Source organism: Anser anser (genome assembly GCF_964211835.1).
Source record: "Anser anser genome assembly, chromosome: 20".
In the NCBI taxonomy this organism is placed as follows: Eukaryota; Metazoa; Chordata; class Aves; order Anseriformes; family Anatidae; genus Anser; species Anser anser.
The window spans coordinates 650126-667926 of NC_139741.1; the positions used below are offsets into that span (position 1 = coordinate 650126).

General features: G+C 48.4%; 2 long non-coding RNA genes across 3 annotated transcripts; both read right to left on the minus strand.

The window, feature by feature from the left end:
- Positions 1–7040: 7040 nt before the first annotated feature.
- On the minus strand, positions 7041–9540 carry LOC310884341. 2 transcript variants are annotated; one of them, XR_014574182.1, is made up of 3 exons: positions 8870–9540; positions 8212–8312; positions 7041–7257 (listed from the first exon to the last, which is right to left on the minus strand). It is a non-coding gene; the product is annotated as an uncharacterized lncRNA (long non-coding RNA). The 2 variants fall into 2 exon arrangements; XR_014574183.1 differs by having other exon boundaries at positions 7041–8312.
- A 44-nt stretch (positions 9541–9584) lies between these two features.
- Positions 9585–15204, minus strand: LOC310884342. The gene is made up of 3 exons (XR_014574184.1): positions 13898–15204; positions 12338–12434; positions 9585–11526 (listed from the first exon to the last, which is right to left on the minus strand). It is a non-coding gene; the product is annotated as an uncharacterized lncRNA (long non-coding RNA).
- Positions 15205–17801: the final 2597 nt, after the last annotated feature.

The following is a 17801-nucleotide window of genomic DNA, read 5'->3' on the forward strand; positions in this document are numbered from 1 at the left end:
TTCTGGTACTTGCAGCAAAATACAGACCTTTTTGTAAACCTCAGTTCCTTTGAAGATAGACTCCAGGGGACGGTCCTCCACAGCCTCTTGGGACAACTTGAGTCAGCCTGGAAATTGGGTGAAGCTGGAGGACATGGGAAGGATCTGTATTGCTATTTTGTAAGTTCAAGACCTTCATATTAGAGCTAGTCTGTGCAGCAAACTGAGGGATGAATTTTTCCTTCACATCCACTTTTTTCTCGAAAAAAAGAGAATGGTATCTCAAAATCGTTATGTCCCCCCAGCTGGTGTGGCAGCAGGACCACCTAAGCCAAAGCTGCACTGTTGAGAATTTAGCTCTTCTGAAAGGCTGACTCTGTCAGAGAAACATTTGTAGGTGTCAGCGGGAGCCTATCAAAATGAATTCATTATCAAAGAGGCTGTAGCCGTCCCACTGCTTCCTCCTTGCTCAGTGACCCACTGCAGCATGGATAGCTACAACTACATCGCCTTAATTAACGTGTCATGTAAGTAGGCTTGCCTGCCGTTTTGTTTCAGCTACACTGCCACCTTCCCTGTCCTTTGACTTGTTTCAGCATTTTTCATTTCATCAAAATGTCACTGAGAAGCCCAACACCAGCACCATCAAATTTGTTCTCTTCTCCCTCTTGCAATATCCCAAAGACTTCACTCGTTACTGGCATAGAATCAGGCTTTTCATAAGCTACAGCTTAAAAAGGGAAAATTAAGTCTGGATCTGACTCAAATGCAAGTTCCATATTTTAATGTTTTATCACCTCAAAATATCATCCTCCTTTTAATTTCCTGAGTAATTCTTGTGCCCAGCTCACCAAATGCTAATGCACTCCATAGGATTCCTACCAAGATCTTCCAAAGGCTTCCACATTTTCACTTCCATTTCAGTGAGATGTCAGGTTTCTGATCAGAAGCAGCAGGAGCAACAGGCTGTAGCTTGGTGTCTAACGTGTCACTTGCATGTAATGAGGACGTATACAAGAACAAGAAAAATTTCCATAGTTGAATAGGAATCACCAGGTATACATGAACCCAGCAAAAAATTACCTCTAATGTACTGGTAAATTATCTGGAGTCTGGCCAGATGCTTACATTTTCCAGTTGTCTGAACTTTCCCAGGTTCTTCAGTCAAGGCCTCTGAAATCTGAATAGTTGCTTGCTTGGTAGGCTTATCATGTAATGATGCTTGGCAGGTTTAATTTTCTTCTTAAAAGCTCCATATTATGGCAAAAGAAACACTATACAGTTGTGACACGAGTTAATTGCTCGGTTATCAGACAATAAAAATGTTCTGCTGGTTGGTTTTCAAAGGTGCTAAGGGCATTTTCAGCCCTGCGATGGTCCAGTAGCAGCCAGTCTCTGTATTGCTTAAGGCTCGCGTTAGCACTGCTTCACTGGGATCCACAGCACGACTTCAGAGGCAGAGCTGGCAGCTCTCCCTCACAGGCAGGGTGCCTGGGCCCCAGCGGATCCTCTGCTGGCGATGGGAGTTGCCTTTCCACCTGATGCAGCTGCGGGCCTCTGGCAGACTCTGTCCTTTCTCCACTGCAGAGCTCACAGCTGCAGAGCGGGACCCACGAAGCGGCCCCTCCTCCCCGAAACTGCCTGCCCCTGCGGACTGCAGGTAACGAAGGCAAACAACAAAACTTGAAGCTTTTCTGCACCAGCACTAGGAAAAGAAGGAAAGGGAGCATTTAGCATTCGGAACCACACTTCCAAAATATTCGGCATCAACCTGCAGATGCAAGGCCGCTCTCTCACGTTGGTTTCTGTGCAAGTGGGACATCCAACATGCACGGCCACCGGAGAGCTCTCCAGGGACTGGGCCACCTCCAGAAAACCTCCTGGTGCAGCCTCAGGGAGGCAGGACCGATAACTCCCCTTGGCAGCTCGTTCCTTGGTGTTATCCTTACAACTTTTCTCTCATAATGTATACTTAGCTTCTGCAGGGTAAGCCATTACTTCTCGTTCAGTTCTCATTGACTAATGAAAGTAATTGGTCCCTGTCTTCTTTATTATGTCCCTCTAAGTATTTGTAAAGAGCTATCATGGCTCCCTTTAGTCCTCTTTTCTCTTCACTTGGAGAGTCCCAATTCACTTTAATCTGTCCTCCCTGACCCTCACTCCCACTCCCACCTTATACATCAAGTAACAAAGCCTAATTACTTTGCAGATGTGTCACGTCAGGATGATAAAATTAAGGGGGGAACAGCAAAATGCATTGTAAAAACAATCGTTTGTATTCCCTGCAGACCAAGAGCTTTCCCGGAGGGGTACCCACAGCTCGGGCAGGGGCAGGGAAGCTCTGCAGCTGCGTTCCACGTCCGCCAGACCCCCCCGGGACTGCAGCTTGCGCCAGGCATCGCCCCGCTGCGCCGGGCAGAGACGGGACGTGCCGGGCGGGGGGCGAGGCAGAGGTGCGAGCAGAGGCTCCGCGTTCCCTCTCATGCGCTATAGCATTAAGTCAGGGGTTGATTTGGATTTACAAAGTGAAAATGTCAAGCTTCATTTATATTCTGGCACCCAGCATTAATTACCTTTCCTTTTTTTAGCATCCATTCTTGTATTCTGTTTCTTCACTTAAAGCTGATAATAAGCTGTCCGTCTATATAACCATTCTGCTGACACAAATCATGATGGATATGAAAAGCAATAAAAAGCAAGTCTAATGAGACATTGCTCAGAACGAGAGAAAAAAATTGAACCACGTTCTTTAATCATCAATGTGCAAAGCCAACTGGAATAAATTTGTTTCAAGGAGGCTTCATTTCTATTTAAATGTAAAATACACTGAAGTGTTTTAAGAACCACAGAAAACTATGGATTTCTGATAAAGCATTATCCTTGTAATCCCAGCCAAATCAAAAAGAAAAGACAAACCAAAACAACCCTCCGGGCATTGCAAAGAGGCCAGTGGCTTCTCCTGCTTAGAGTTTCCAGAGTGAAGCATAGAAAACTGCAGGTACAATGAGGTCGCTGAAAACTTGAGTCACTCGTTTCCTCTGGAAGACAAAGGAAGCACTTCCTTACCGTGCAGGCGATGGGAGCCCTGGCACAGGTGGTGGCGTCTCCGTCTTTGGAGAGCTCCAGAAGCCACCTGGGCACCCTGCTCCGGTGTCCGGCTGGAGCAGGGCCTGGGCCAGATGGACCCAGAGATCCCTGCCAGCCTCAGCCCTTCTGTGATTCGGTGACTCGTAAAACTGCCGGCATCATCACAAACCTTGGCAGAAAAACCCTAGCGCTGAGCTGACATTATAAATAAGACTATCGCCACATAAAATCACGGAAAGATCACAAGCAGGTCAAAAGGTTCAGTCCTTTGCCCTCCCTCTGCAAAAGCAAACAAAAGACGAGATTTCAAACCACAAGCAAAGCGGGGGGGGGCATGAGGAAAGCCCCTCATCAGCCTCCCCCAGGCCCCCTGTGGTCCCGAGCCCCCCCAGCAGCACAAGGCTCAGCCCCGCACCCCGCCAGCAGCCGGCCCCGCTGCGGGGCTGGGCTGACCCCGCCGGAGTGAGCCCCCTGCAGCCGCCCGCAGTGGGGGCAGTGACCCCCTGCAGCGAGCCCCCTGCAGCCCCAGCACAGTGACCCCGGGGCAGCTGCAGCCCTCCTCAGAGCCGGGGAGCGGCGGGGGTCAGAGGGAGAGGACGAGCAGCCCTCCGGCAAAATGTTGGGGCACGGGGAGGGGGGGACTGGTCCTTCTGGCTCGAGGTTCTCTGCCTGCGGTCGTGCTCATCTGTTTACCTTTGCAAAGACGTTAAGCAGAACTCACGGCACCAGCCTATCCGCACGGCCTTGGAGCAGGCCACCGCGACAGATCAAACCCCTGTGCAAAGCCACTGCGAACAGTTCTGCACCTTCCCGCAGTGGGTACGTCTGAAATGGGTGTATGCCACAGAGCTAGCATGCCCTGAAGATTTCTGCTGGGCCTGCTGGAGGCAGTGAGCAAATTCCTCGTGATTTTGGCAATCCAATAAAAACTGATAATGGGCAGCAGTCCAATGTAATGAACAGGGAGGCTACAGGGACACAGACGAATGTGAGGAGTCTGCTACAGCAGCCAAACCAAAGGATGTGGTAATTCAGTCTCCCTCGAAGCCCCCGTTAACAGTGAGCTCCTCATGAAGAGCACCTTTGCCTTCCCAGAGGCCGCAGCCTGGATTTGGAGCCTGCTTTTTCCTTCCTGGAGCTGTGGCAAAGCCAAGCCATCCCTGTGACTGCAACCAGCTGACAGAGATGGGCTCAGAGCAGCCCAAGCTGCAATCTGTCTGCAAACCCCCTTCACCTTCAGCAGCCGCCCAGCCTGCCCCCGCTCCCCGCAGCGCAGTGCCAGCAGCTCCCCGCACCCTGCCCTGGTGCCTCCGGACCTGGGCACGGCTCCTGCTGAGCTCCAGACCAAGGCCCCAGCTGGAGGCCAAAGCAAAACCCCGCAGTGCCATTGCTGCCAGGCATTGCCCTCCCGAGGCTGCTGCCCGCATGGCTCCTCAGTCCTGCTTGCCGAGTCCTGAAGGGGCTCTGAGCAGCAGCTCCCACTGCTGTCTTGCAGCAAGCACTGTCCTAAAAGTGCCCCAGACAGACAGAACGCCCCATCTGGTGCACTCCAGATTTCATACCGATGAATTAGCCATCAGTCTTTTTCTTCTTAGACAAGCAGGCTCAGCTTCTAGTCAGTACTTTTTCTCTCCTCCCTCTTACCCTCCCAGTACTCATATTTTCCCACATCTAACGCTGAAGCTGTATCTCTAATTGCACCCATTGCAGAGTAAAACATAATGGCTAGCTATAACACCCAGCTCCGCTGCAATGATCCAAATGTTTCAGTGCAATATTCCAAATGCTGTGATCTTGAAGTGAGCTCTATATTAGGAAGAATTATGAAATTTAGAGTAATAATGCCAATCTTAGAGAAGAAAAAGTCAATTATACAGCTCAAGGCTTTTCCAATGATACCTTAAAATAAATCAAGATGCCAAAGTTTGTTCTATTTGCTCCTCCCCACACATCCACTCAGCACAGCATAGATCAAACCACTTTTACGTATCTGGCACCCACTCGTGTGGGCTGGGCAGAACTGGAATCTGCCCCTCAGGAGTTTCTCATTGCCATCGCCACAGCGGTCAAAGCACTGTTTGCAAACTGCTGTCGCTGCAAGCTGTGCCTTGTGCCAATGCCACCCCTCTAATCTGCGTACTGTTGCAGCTCGGGGTGTGCAGCTCCTAAGGCCAGTCCCGCCTAGGAGCAAACAGGTGGGCACTCCCCTCCTGAGCGCCCGCTACCCCAACTTTGTTAGGAACTGTTACACACTTCACCAACATAGAGGAGCTGTAATATACATAATAGTTCATAATCCCCCCCTTCATACAGAGTTCTCCCGTAACAAGTGACATCCCAAGCGTTTTAAACATGAAGCAGTCGGAGCAGTCACCAGCCCTACGGTGTGCTCTGCGCTGGAGCTTAGCAGAGCCCCCGCCCTGCTCTACCTCCACTAGCTCTGGTTTACGTGCCGCTAAACATGCAGTGCTTCAGTGAACAACTCCCTCCCCGCTGCCAAACTGTGTGAGATTAGTGTAAGAGTTGTAGGCCTTGAGAACAGAAATTCACCTGAGAGTCTTTGTTTACCTTCTAGATAGATCTTTTGGAACACGTTCTGAGCTCATTCTCCCCTGCTTTATGCACTAATAAAACCATTAAGAAAAAGAAACGAGATTCCTGACCAACATCTTCAGAAATCAAGGCATTAATAAGCATCGGATGGTGCAGAAACCTGCAGTGAGATTTTTGGATAAATGGTGTGAAGAAGGTGAGACTATGAATGGCCGTTTCTTATGCGCAGTACAATAGGAACAGGGCACCCAGTTAAATCATCAGGCACTGTGTAATTAAACTGTAAGAGGCATGACAGCCAGAAGGATAAATGGGTTCAAAAAGGATTCAATTAATTCAGAGAGGAGAAACCTATCTGTGGCTATTAACCCTTCAGTCCCAGTGCAACTTCTGGCTCAGGAAGTCACTAATCTGCTCATTACTAGAAACTGGGAGGCTTGTTTGCAGGCAGGGGGTCACTTGGTATTTGCCCAGTTCCTGCTGGAGACAGGGTACTGGCTAGATGATTTTGGATGCCCCAACATGCTTCATCTCTCATGTGGGTCTTCCAGCATCTTCTCACAAGACGTGCTGTGGTGCCCCCAGCCTCCAGCACCCCTCGTCCCAGAGGTGGCACTCGCGGGGAGCCGGGGGCCACCAGCTCGGTGCCAGGGACGCCCCCACGGCCGGGCCCTGCGGCTCCAGCCGCGCTCCCTCGGGGCAGCGGCCGGGCGTGCTGCAGGGCGCAGGCACGGGGTGCTCCGGCAGCCGGGCCCCCGCCGCGGGGCCATCGCTCACAGCCGCCGGCCCTGCAGCGGGCGCGGAGCACGGCCAGCACAGCACCCGCAGCGCTGCTCCCTGCAGCACTGCAGAGCACGGGCAGAGCAGGCGTTTCTGTAGGTCTGCAAGCCCTGTCTCGGGGGGCAGCCCGTGCCTCAGGAGCAGCAGCAGTCAGCACGTCAGAGCCACGATGGGACCGGCCAAGGGCAAGCCCTGGCACTGGCTTCTGTGTCTGATGCCACCAGAGCAGGATGAGGATAACCCCCTCCTGGAAGTGATGGCCTGAAACTCCCTCAGTGCCTGCACCACACGGGGTGCTCCATGTGCCCCAGTTCAGTTCTGAGTGGTTATGAATACAAAGCATCCCATGATCTGGGCCTCTGACACCGCAGAGACCCCCTGCTCCACTGCAGCCACAGCCACGACCCCACAACCTCCTGTAAAAAGCAGGCATTCGTGCTGTGGATACTTGAAATGCCACCCCTGAGCACTGTGCGCTTGCAGAACCCCCCAGGAGCCTCCCCAGGACGTCCCCTGCTGCCCACGTCCCCGTGGTGCCACCCCCGCGCCCAGCGTCTGCCCTGCAGACACCCGGAGTGTGCCAGCAGCATCCAGCACAGCTGCCCCTTCAGTGCTGTGGGCTCTTTTTCCCTTTGCATTCCTTAAATTTAGGTAATATTTTACTGTTCTAATAAAGTAACTGCATTGGCACAAGAACAACATTAACATTTGCAGTGGGGGGTTGAGAAAAAAACACCATCTTTAAACCTCCACACAGAAAATGATCCTGATCAACAAACGGTGGTGTCACAGCCACAGTTCCCTCTGCAGCACATATCATTGCTTCTCCTTCAGGTCTTCTGAACTTGAATGCCTCCGCTGCAAACAATAACAAACAACAAAATCAAACATTTTTTCCCCAACAAACACCCAGTCTTTGTGATTTCAGATGTTTTTGTTTCCTTGTTTTATCTGCATGAACAGTTTGAATGGTTTTATAATTTGCCTGCACTTCCATTTTATTATATCTGTCTTCCATCTGTTATTTTTATGGCTTATGTTACCATTCTCCTCTCTCTAATGCCAGCGGCTCTACTGTAAAATCGATGTTGCATCCTACAAACTTATCACCTCACTCCAAAAATATATCTTGTGCAAGAACTGCCTGGAGAAGAATGAATGGATCTTTTATTAATGATTTTCTTGTAGGAAGAGTTTACGCAATAGTTGTACTTGGTGCAAATACGTCTTCTCACTGCACTTTGCAAAATTCCCACTGAATGATACAGAGCTCATTCACCAAATGTGAAGAAAAATTTGGCTACATGGGAGTGTCTAGGCTTTAGATGACAATGCTTTCCACATTTTTAGTGTAAGCTCTTCACACGGAGGGAAAACCCTCTCCAAACAACACACCCTGGAAGCCCCAGCATTCCTGACACTGCTGTCACAGCAGGACATGCGCACCAATGCCAAGTTAGCGTCAGATGGGAGAATCAATATACTTATAAATATAGATACCCTTAATATTGCCTCCAGTACTAAAAGTTCTCAACTTCAATGAGATAATACAAGTACCTGAAGTGTCATAGTATATGACCAGTTCAAATTCTCACTTATTTGTGGGCAACACACTGTTTTTCTCCTTGTTTCATAATTTTCCAAGCACAGGTATAATTGACTCTGGCTTGCTACCAAGAGGTTTATTAAAATGGCAAGGGATTAAACTAATGATTGTTAGGAAGCTCTAATTTCAACTATATCAAGTTGTTCATTACACATTTATGGCTACTAACCAGCAGAGCTCAAATAAAGGCCTGTGGGTTTGTTTACCTTGCCAAGGCACTAAGATGCATCCAGTCACGAGAATTCAAAGGTTGAGAGCTACTACACACCTTGCTATGGAGCTGGAAGAGACTAAATTGATGATGAACCTGCAAGTCCAATAAATACGTGCGTAATTTAAAATGTATTAAAAAACAAAAACTACTAAAACATTAATATTTAAATTCCATCCCCTGCAGTGTCACCACAGATCTTGCTGGCAGAGCAAATATTTCTGAAGATGAGTGTGATGAAGTCACAAGAACTGCCTGAAACACTTCTTTGGCCAAATTCCTGACATGGATTGGAATAAAACTGTCACAGGCATAAATCTGGCCCCAGGTGTTCTCTCTCTCGCACTGTTAAGGAATACAGCAGTATGAGTTTCTAGCCCCCATGCAGGTGAAGTGGAACTCAGAGGACTGCAGGGAATTAATTTCAGTTGGAGACCTCAGCAAGGCGTTCATGCTGCTGCAAGCACCAGGAATGGCCTCGGAGCTGCAGCCAGTGGACACAAGAGGTTGGGTACCGCTTTGTGCTGCTGGATTATGGTCAGATAGGAATATCCTGCAGCAGGTCTTCCAAGCACCCAGCTGTGGGCTGTGGGGCAGAAGACTCAGGTTTTAACAGTCAGTGGAGGGAGGCTGATTTGCCCTCTGGCACTTACCTTTTCCAGTGGGACTCCTACTCAGAGCTTGAAGGTGAGGAGGTGAGGGATGCTCAGACCACTTCAAACGCACGTGTCACATCTAAACAGACTCAGGACTAGGTCACCTGAGCGACTCCGAAAGCTCCTGTTCCTGCTGATGGTCATATGTCAGTTCAAACACTGCTGGAGGGAACTGAAGGCTGCTTGAGAGAATGGGCTTTCAGTGGTCATTCCTAAATCATTTGCTTTTCAGCGTCACTTCATGCAAAAAGTGCTTCAAAACATCAGGATTACTGACAATGCAAAAAAAAATCCTGTGCATGGTCGCACCAGGAAACAGATGCTATGGCTGAGGAGTGTGTAGGGACAGCGTGAGCCTGAGTGCACGCAGAATTCCCACCTGTGATTTAGGGGGAGGGAGGCAGGTTTGCTTCTTACGAGGCTGGTACACACAGAACAGAGCTCCATGGACAGCAAGGGACTGAGGCTAGTGTTTTACTGACCGAGGACTTGGTTGAGGCATTCTCCGTTTTAGATGCTAGAACGCCGATCCTGCATCGCTCCCTAGTCACCTCTTCCAAAGCAGCCTTCCCTTCCAAAGGGGCACAGAGACCTCTTCCTAATGCTGCCAGGAACCACAGGAGGGTCAGTGAGTAGAAGTGCAAGCAGCAGAGCTGTATGCAAATGTTTTAACCCCCCCCCCCCCCAAACACACCAAATAGCAGAGCTCGTGGAGAACCGGATGCAGCACTAAGCTTGCCAAGAGCTGGCTCTGCAAAAGTGAAGATCTCAGTTCCCCATCTATTGATGATCCTGGGCTAAAGCACTTAGACACCCAGCACTTGTGCTGCCTCTGGCTAATTTGCACTTTAACTAGCTTACTGTTAGAGCGATCCTTGCATTAGTTAATCCAGAGGCCATCTGCTGAGGATAATGCATTTATTACCAAGAATCTACCTATCTCTGTTGTACTAAGCACGCACATGGTGAACCTCAATCATTTTAACTTAGACACTCTATTATACATACCATGAAATTTAACAAGGTATGTCCTATATGGGGCTGTAACATTGCAGCTGTGTGGACTAATTAGATAACACTCATTATTGTTCATTCAATTTGCGTTTGCAGATGCAGGGAGCTGAGTGCTGACTGCTCTCGAGTCTGATTGATTGCTCCCACTTTGCATTCATTAGGAAGGTGGCCTCAGCACAGTAGTTTTACAACATGTGTTTGCTACCACTTAACTGGTTGTGCCAGTCAAAAGCCTTGAACTGTGTCTCTTGATTAACAATATTTTGCAAATATGGTGCGGTCTATTTTAGCAGCTTGACAGGCAGACAGCGGAGCCAGCGTGCCTGGCGCACGCTACTCCCTGCAAAGCCGTCCCCTTCCCGCACGCCGAGTGGGAAGAAATACAGCTGTGACAGTAAAGGCTCGTGACAGCTAGCCAATACATCAGGTTCATAGGTGGCAGTGTCCATTGCTCATCTCCTCCAGTAGGACGTGAATTAAAGAAATAAATGGGCTTGTCAGAAGGTTTGACTTTGTCAGACAAGTACCAAACCCATAAAACTAGGACAAACATGGTTCACATTGACTGCTGCACTTTTTCCCTGATGTCTCTTCACAGCCGTCGGCTGGGCTTTTTGCTCTGCTTCTCAGCTCCTCCTGGCCACTGCCAGGCGCTGCTCAGGTGGACCGGCTCTCGCATGGCTCTGGCTCTGGCCAGCCCCACAGCACCCTGTGGTCCCCAGCCCAGGGAGCCTGAACCCGGCCCCAGGGGCTGACAGCCCCCAGCCCTCCCCTGCTCAGCCCTTTGCCTGGCTGGGAGCAGTGCTGTGTCCCTGCTGGGAGCAAGGAGCTCCCAGTCCAGGCCTTCCTTCAGATCATATTTTATATCAGCCGGGCAACCAAAGCTCTTTATGGAATCCTAAGTGTTCCACAGGGCTGAGATTCAGATTATGCCTATCTGTAAATTGTCAAGATTAGACTACATTTTGTCCAAGCCCATGATAAAGAAACAGTGCAAAAAGCAAATGACATTTGCTGAAAGTAAGTATCATCAGACTACCCCCACATCCAGGTGAAGCAGCAGACCAAGCAGTCAGACTGGAGCACCCCTGGGCGCCCACCCAGCCAGAAGAGCCCACCTCGGCAGCAGGCCGGCAGCGCTGCCGGAGGCTGCACCAGCCCGCACGGCACCATCAGTGCTGATACCGCGTGCACCCTCCCCTGCCCTTCTGGGAGGCCACGGTGGAGATGCTCCAGACGCAGGCCATCGCTGGCTCCGTGCACTGATTCCTTGCAGGAAGCTTTCACAGCTGTGCCTGCCAACCAGCCCTGCAGGGCACGGGGTGAATTCCAGAACAGCCTCAGCATGCAGTGCACAGGAGCAATCGATCTGCTGTTATCCCTCTACTTCTTTTGAAAACATTTATTCCAACTTTGCAGACATTAGTTTAGAGGGTAGAAGAAACTGGTTCAGAAGCATTTCATGCAGCCCAGGGGCTTGGTTTCCTGGGTATCTCCAGAGCAATTCATCAGCTCCATACACCAGCCCCGCTCCAGTGACTTCCAGCAGCGGGCATGAGGATCACTGCAGCGTTCTCCCATACATCAGGTGAGGGACTTAGGCATATGGTGGAGCATTGTGAAGTGGTGAATTTAGTGTGCTGCTGAAGAGGTAGGACTGGGTCAGCCCCGTTTGCAACTGGGTCAGCATTGGAGTACACATCCCCGAGGACCCAGCTCCCCACCGACCTGCTGCACTGCTAGCTCTAAAGCCTAAACCTGCCTTCAGCCCAAGTGTTAAGCCTTGCTGAACATGCAGGCAGTTCTCAGCCCCCAGGGGCCTCATGCTTTCTTTTTCAAAACAATGTAAACCCAAACCCAGGAAATAATTTTTTCTTGCAATTAAAGCTCCCCTGGCCCAGGGAGCTGCACAGCCCGCTGGTGCCTGGCCTTGGGGAACACCACGAGTGCCCTCACCAGAGCTGTTTGTCTAGCTGATGCAAGAAAAGCTGGCAAGGTGTCTGTGAGCTGATGTCTCACAGGCACTAGGAGTGGTAAAAGCACAGGGAGAAGAGAGGAACCCCACCGGGGATGGCTAAGAAACTTTAGCAGCCCTTTGTTAGGAGCTGGGATGCCCACACAGACGGGCACTGGCATCCTCCTGCGCCTGCTGTTCCTCCCCCAGCCAGCACACAGCTGGGCACCGCCGTCCCCTATCTGCACACTCCTGCGCCTGCTCCCAGGAGCTGCTCGGAGCGAGAGGCTTTGGTCCAACCTCACCACGCTTCTGCCTCGACCAAGAGACTTGTTCAATGTCACATCAAAGCCAGGCACAGGCTCTGAGTGGCAAGTGCAGTGTCACATTTATTAGCTGCAAAACCTGGATGTGACAGCACCTTTACACTGACGAGGATTGACTTTACTACCCTTTTCTCTCAATTTACCAAATTAGTAACTAAATTAACTCTTTACCTGTCTTTACCTTGAAGTTTTCTGTCTCTTTTAGATACTGAAGAATGGCACCTGTCTGACAGCTTGTATTTCTCTTCCATGCATTGTATCAATCTGTCTTAATTTAAAAAAGAAAAAAAGCTTTGCACACCGTACACCATCTTCCCTGAAAGCTTGTTTCAACTTCTGAGTGGAGTAAAGCCTCCTTGGTGCAAAGAAAAACATTTAAAGATGTTCCTGCAAGAAGTCACATATTACTACGAACAAACACAAGTGATGTCGGGAGACATTGGCATTTCCTCGACCAAATTAAGGTTGTGACTATGTGTTTTACAATCCAGAACGTGCTGCATGTCTCCTTCTATTTACAGCTTTGAAGGAGAGGCGCCTTGTATTTAAGATTTTGGATCAGCGTGTAATGGTCTTGAGTCAATGCCCTCTGAAATAAATTGGGAACTTGTCAACAGAGGTGGGTGGGTGGGCTTGGGATCAGAGCCACGTACCCCAAGCTAACTTCAAGGCTTTCACCGTGGGACCATCTAGGGGAGCAAGGCAGACCAAGAACAAGTAGTCCTGCCCAAGGACCACCCCTGCTGCCAGCCCACAGCAGGGCTCTGCCCCCGATCTGCGGCGGAGCAGCACGGGGTGCGGACGGAGGCTGGGGCACTGCGGGGCAGGGATGCTGCACCCCACGCAGGGGAGGGACGGATGCCTGCCAACAAAAGGAGGCTGCTCCATTCAGAGGGGAATCTCTCTATTGACACATCCCACATGACGTTTCACAGCTGGCTTCCCAGACCAGGCAAGTGCACTTTAACAGCAAGATGCTGCCATTCAGAGCTGAACTGATTCCAGAGGATTTTTTTCATCAAACTCAGTGTTGCTAGGCTGCTAACACAAGGCAGCTCCGCTGCCATCATGTTAGCCAGATGATCTGTCGCTTCAGCTCATTTCAGTGTGAAACACTGTCACTTTTTTCCTCTTTGCATATGCAATACTCACTGGATAGTTCAGGTCTACACATAACATATTTATTCAACAGTAATCGTTTCATTTCTGCAAAGGAAATATGTTCCACTATTCCTGCAGCTGATGGGCTCTGGCATAAGTAGGGAGCCAAGGCTCCAAAAGGAGGGAGAATATGTTTATAGGATGAACCACAGCTGTTTGCAGTATTCTTCTGCCCTAGCAGTTATTTTAATAGGAAGAATTCCTGGAGGGTTATTTGGCTTCTGCACAGTGCATGCTGTGTTCACAGTCTCTAGTTAGGGTATTAGACAAGTGAACCTCTGAAGGCACTCCTGTTCTTGTAAAGCATTTTTAAAAGAGAACAGGGTTCAATTCTGCAGCCTGCTCACACACCAGAAAATACTTGCTCCCATGGTAGCACAAGAAATGGTAGGAAAAATGGTACATTTACATAATCTGCATGATCACAATGCTCTTCATTAGCATTGCTGAACTGCCCCAACTCCCCCAAGGTACAAGAAGAAATTACCACCCAGCTTAAAGATGCAGAGCAAGGTGAGTAAGACACTTTCCTACAGACAGGGTGAATTGTCTGCCTTCATAGGTATTTACCTGAGGATGAAAAGCTGGAACACCTTGATCCTCTTGATCTCCATGTTGCACTGGGACTTTTGTGTGTGCATGCTCACACTGAGCCACAGAGCAGTTTCTGGAGGCAGCAACTCTGGCCAGGCTTTCTGCTGTGGTGCAACAGGGACTGTTTGCTCCATTGCCATACTTCAATAATAAACTGAAGTCTATTAAAAATTCAGCAGCTCCCTGTGAATCTGTTGCTGCTTTGCCTCAGAAATAGTCATTGTCAGGACAGTCCTCAGACAACACTGCTCACTAAATGCAAAACAAAACCAAAAAAAAAAAAAAAGGACAAAAAAAAATCCTTGCTGATGGGGAAAACCCCCTGGGGACTAGAATTATTTTAGCCTGCTTGTCACCCAAGGGTTTCAGAATGCTTATGAAGCACGTCTCATGACATGCCTATAGAGCAGAGGCTGTGTTTACAGAGCAGCAGGTAGCACCAGCACCTGCAGGCCCGTGGGGCTGCTGATGCTTTGGATCAGGTCTCTGTCAGTGCCAGCACAAGAGAGAAGGAAGCCCCCAGACCCCAAGGCTCCTGCAGCAGCCCTGGCTCGAGGCGATGCTGGCAACATGACAGAGCAGTGACAGCTTCGTCCCCCAGCAGAGGAGCAGCAGGTCCAGCCCACGCTGGCCTCGGCCACATCCTTGTCACCCAGCCAGAGCCAGGAGCCCCAGCCCGTGCTGCTTTGGTTGGAGCTGGCAAATGTTTGTGTCCGTCCCCGCAAGCCTCTTGCACAGCCATTGCGATTTGCTCTAGGTAGTTTAATGAGAAAATGAGTAAATCCCTCCCTGCATTTTTACTTTCAATTCAGCTGTCCAAAACACTGAATATTTGAATTTCTTGTAACTTAAAATGTTATGCTCTCATTTTTATTTTAAGAGGCACATGTGCTTCTACAGCATAGCAAATCTGTAGCAGTGCTTCCACCAAGAGGGCTTTATTCACAAACTTATGAATATGTATCACTGACTATTCATTTGGGGAGACTCATTTAATAGCCCTAGTTAGAAATGAAATCAAAGAGCAACAGAAGGACAGTGGCACGATGCAGCATTCGGCATGGCTCAGGCCCCTGCGGAAGGAGTGGCCCGGCTGAAGCCCCAGCTGAGCAGCCTACCTTGAGCCTGCTCGTCCCGCCTGAAGGATCGGCCTCCAGACCAGCTCCCGCTCAGGGCTGCCGATGGCAAACCATCAGTCTCACCTCACCCAGCCACTGCTGCCTGCCCTGTGAAGTTTGTTACTCTTGACCTTTCAGTTAATAATTGGCTATTTTGTAGAGATACTCCCTGTCATTTGTAACAGTTAATATGCTTGGGAAATCCACTACCATGCACAGACATCAAATGGCTCCTCTTATCCCAAAATTGCCCTGCACCCTCCTGTAAGACAGCCGAGGTAGACAGATGTGGCTTTTTTTTCCACAGACACGGTCGGGCAGTTCCCAACTTTAAGCACCAGCTATGGCGTGTTCCTCTTCAGCCAGAACCGTCAGCTTTGCCACTTTTGCAGAGAATTTGTTTTGCAAAGGTCTAGTTCATTTGCACGACGCAGAGGAAAATCACCTGTTCTCACCCTCTCAAAGACTGCAAACCATTTCATAACCGTGGCAACAATGACACCATGCTCTCAGGATGCTTCTTATCTTCCTGGGAAGAAAGTGCACATTGCTAACGGGGAAATCACAATGAGAAGAACTCCCCAGACTTTACCCCCAAATGAGACTTTTAGATTGCCTCGCAATGGAAGAAAACAGGTGCAAACACAACCAGGCCTGTGATTATAAACTCTAGATAACTATCTGGATGTTCCTAAACATCATGATTTGTGCGTGTCATGTTTAAGAAAGCTTAGAGCATCTGACAAGAGTTAAGTGATTTACATGCCTTGAAAATCTAAGCTTTTATGATCACACAACATAAAAATCAAGTCTCACCTCACATCCAACCCCATTTCTGGAAAAAGGTTGGATCCAACTTTTGACCGTGCTTCATCTCTCCAAAAGTGTCTGCTTGGGTAGATTTGCAAATCACATTCCAGATCAGAGGTTTCAGGTTTGGCACTCTTAGAGCCAGAAACTGCTGAAAAGCATCGCTGCCTGTCAGAGCTGAAATGTGCTGCAAACACTCTGTGCAGTAACCACAGTGCTGCAAGGATCAGCACAGAGACTCAGATCCTCCTAGGTATCCAGACGTGTTATTTCTAGCTGAAAGTAATGGAAAATCAGTGGCCTAAATGAAAGTTAAATGCCTTAATACTTCTGTGGAAAAAGATGTAAGAGACCAAAGCTTCGCTAAATAACATCTGCCAAATCGTGTTTCAGAAAGCTGGCCAGAAAAAAAAGAAAAGCCTAACAAATATCCTGTTACCCACACAGAAAAACAGATAACAGTTTGCTGTCACCAAATAACGTTTCTCACACACAGAAATGCCATCTTTTATCTAGATATTTAGATGAGAACAGAACTTCAGTGTTTCTTGTCAGTGCCATTAGTTTCTCTGGAGAGAATATTAGAGCGCTGCTACTGACAGAACATCAATAACATGGAGATAAATTCTTCTGAAGCATTAATTTTCTCAGCGTTGTGAAATCTAACTTATGCATCATCACTATACATCAGTGAGGGGATAATATGAGAAGGCACTGTAAGCACCCTGCTACAAATAAAACAATATAATTCAAGTGGAATTTGTTTTTGAAAGAGGTTTATGTTTGGTGCCAGACCCTGGGTTTCAACAGCTTCCAATTATAATGCTGCAGCCACACTCATTGCTGCCTCTATGTGCCCATTTCACAAAAACCTCTGCAATAAACACAAGTTAAAACAAGGGCCAGATCTGCTAGCTCTAAATCAGCACAGCCCTATGAATCCAGCAGTCCTGTAAGTGCCAGAAAGATAAAGAAAGGAGCAAGCGGGTAAACTAAATGTAATTTCATTATTATGGACAGTTACATGAAAATTCACCTTTAGTTTTGTTGAGTGCAATACCACGTGAAAGATCATTTTCCCTGCATTTCTCATGCAGGCTTGATCTTTTTCTCATCTGGGTGCCCCAATCATTTGGACTCTGTGAATATTTAACTCCCACATAGCTGATTCAGTGGCCAGCAGTTCTTCTCTTACTGTTTTCTGCACCCTGCAATGAGGTTTAAGAGAGAAAAGGACCTCTTGGACCATCAGTCGGCGTTCCCGTGAGCAAAGGACACAGGCTCCGTCAGGATAACACAGCTGGGTTTTGGCTCTCTGACAAGAACCGTGTATGAGATTGTGCCACTCTTTCCTTTTATCTGCTTTCCCTTGTGTTTACTTTATCTAGGCCATTACTAGCACCAGACAAATACCGCAAACATTTATGCATAAGTGTTCCTTAGACTTTTTTTAATTAGTCTCAACCATTTTCTCACTCCTTTTCTATGCTGTTCCTGTGACTTTATTCTAACAGATCTGTTTACTATCAGAGTATTCACCGAAGCAGCAAATTGCACATGATTATTGGAGATTGTTCACTGAGAGTGAAGTGATAAATTCATTATTAATTCTCATTATTACCTTCGCTGTCCTGCTGCCTAGGGACCTCACTGAAACCAGGACCCCATGCTTTTGGTGTTGTAGGAGCATATTTTAGGAGGCCTGGGTTTTAATGTCACTATCTGCAAATATCAAAAAAAAAAAAAAAAAACATTTTTCCACTCCCTAGGGGTCAACTCTAGGAATAAAATAACATATCCATACAACACGTGAGTGTGTTCAGAAAAGTGCTGCCACTTAAGCTCCTGACATCCTTTGCTAATGGCCAACTGTTTTTTTTGTTGTTGTTGTTGTTTGTTTTCCCTTCTAATACTAATCTTGAAATAAAAATGAAACCTGCTGTCTGCTCCTT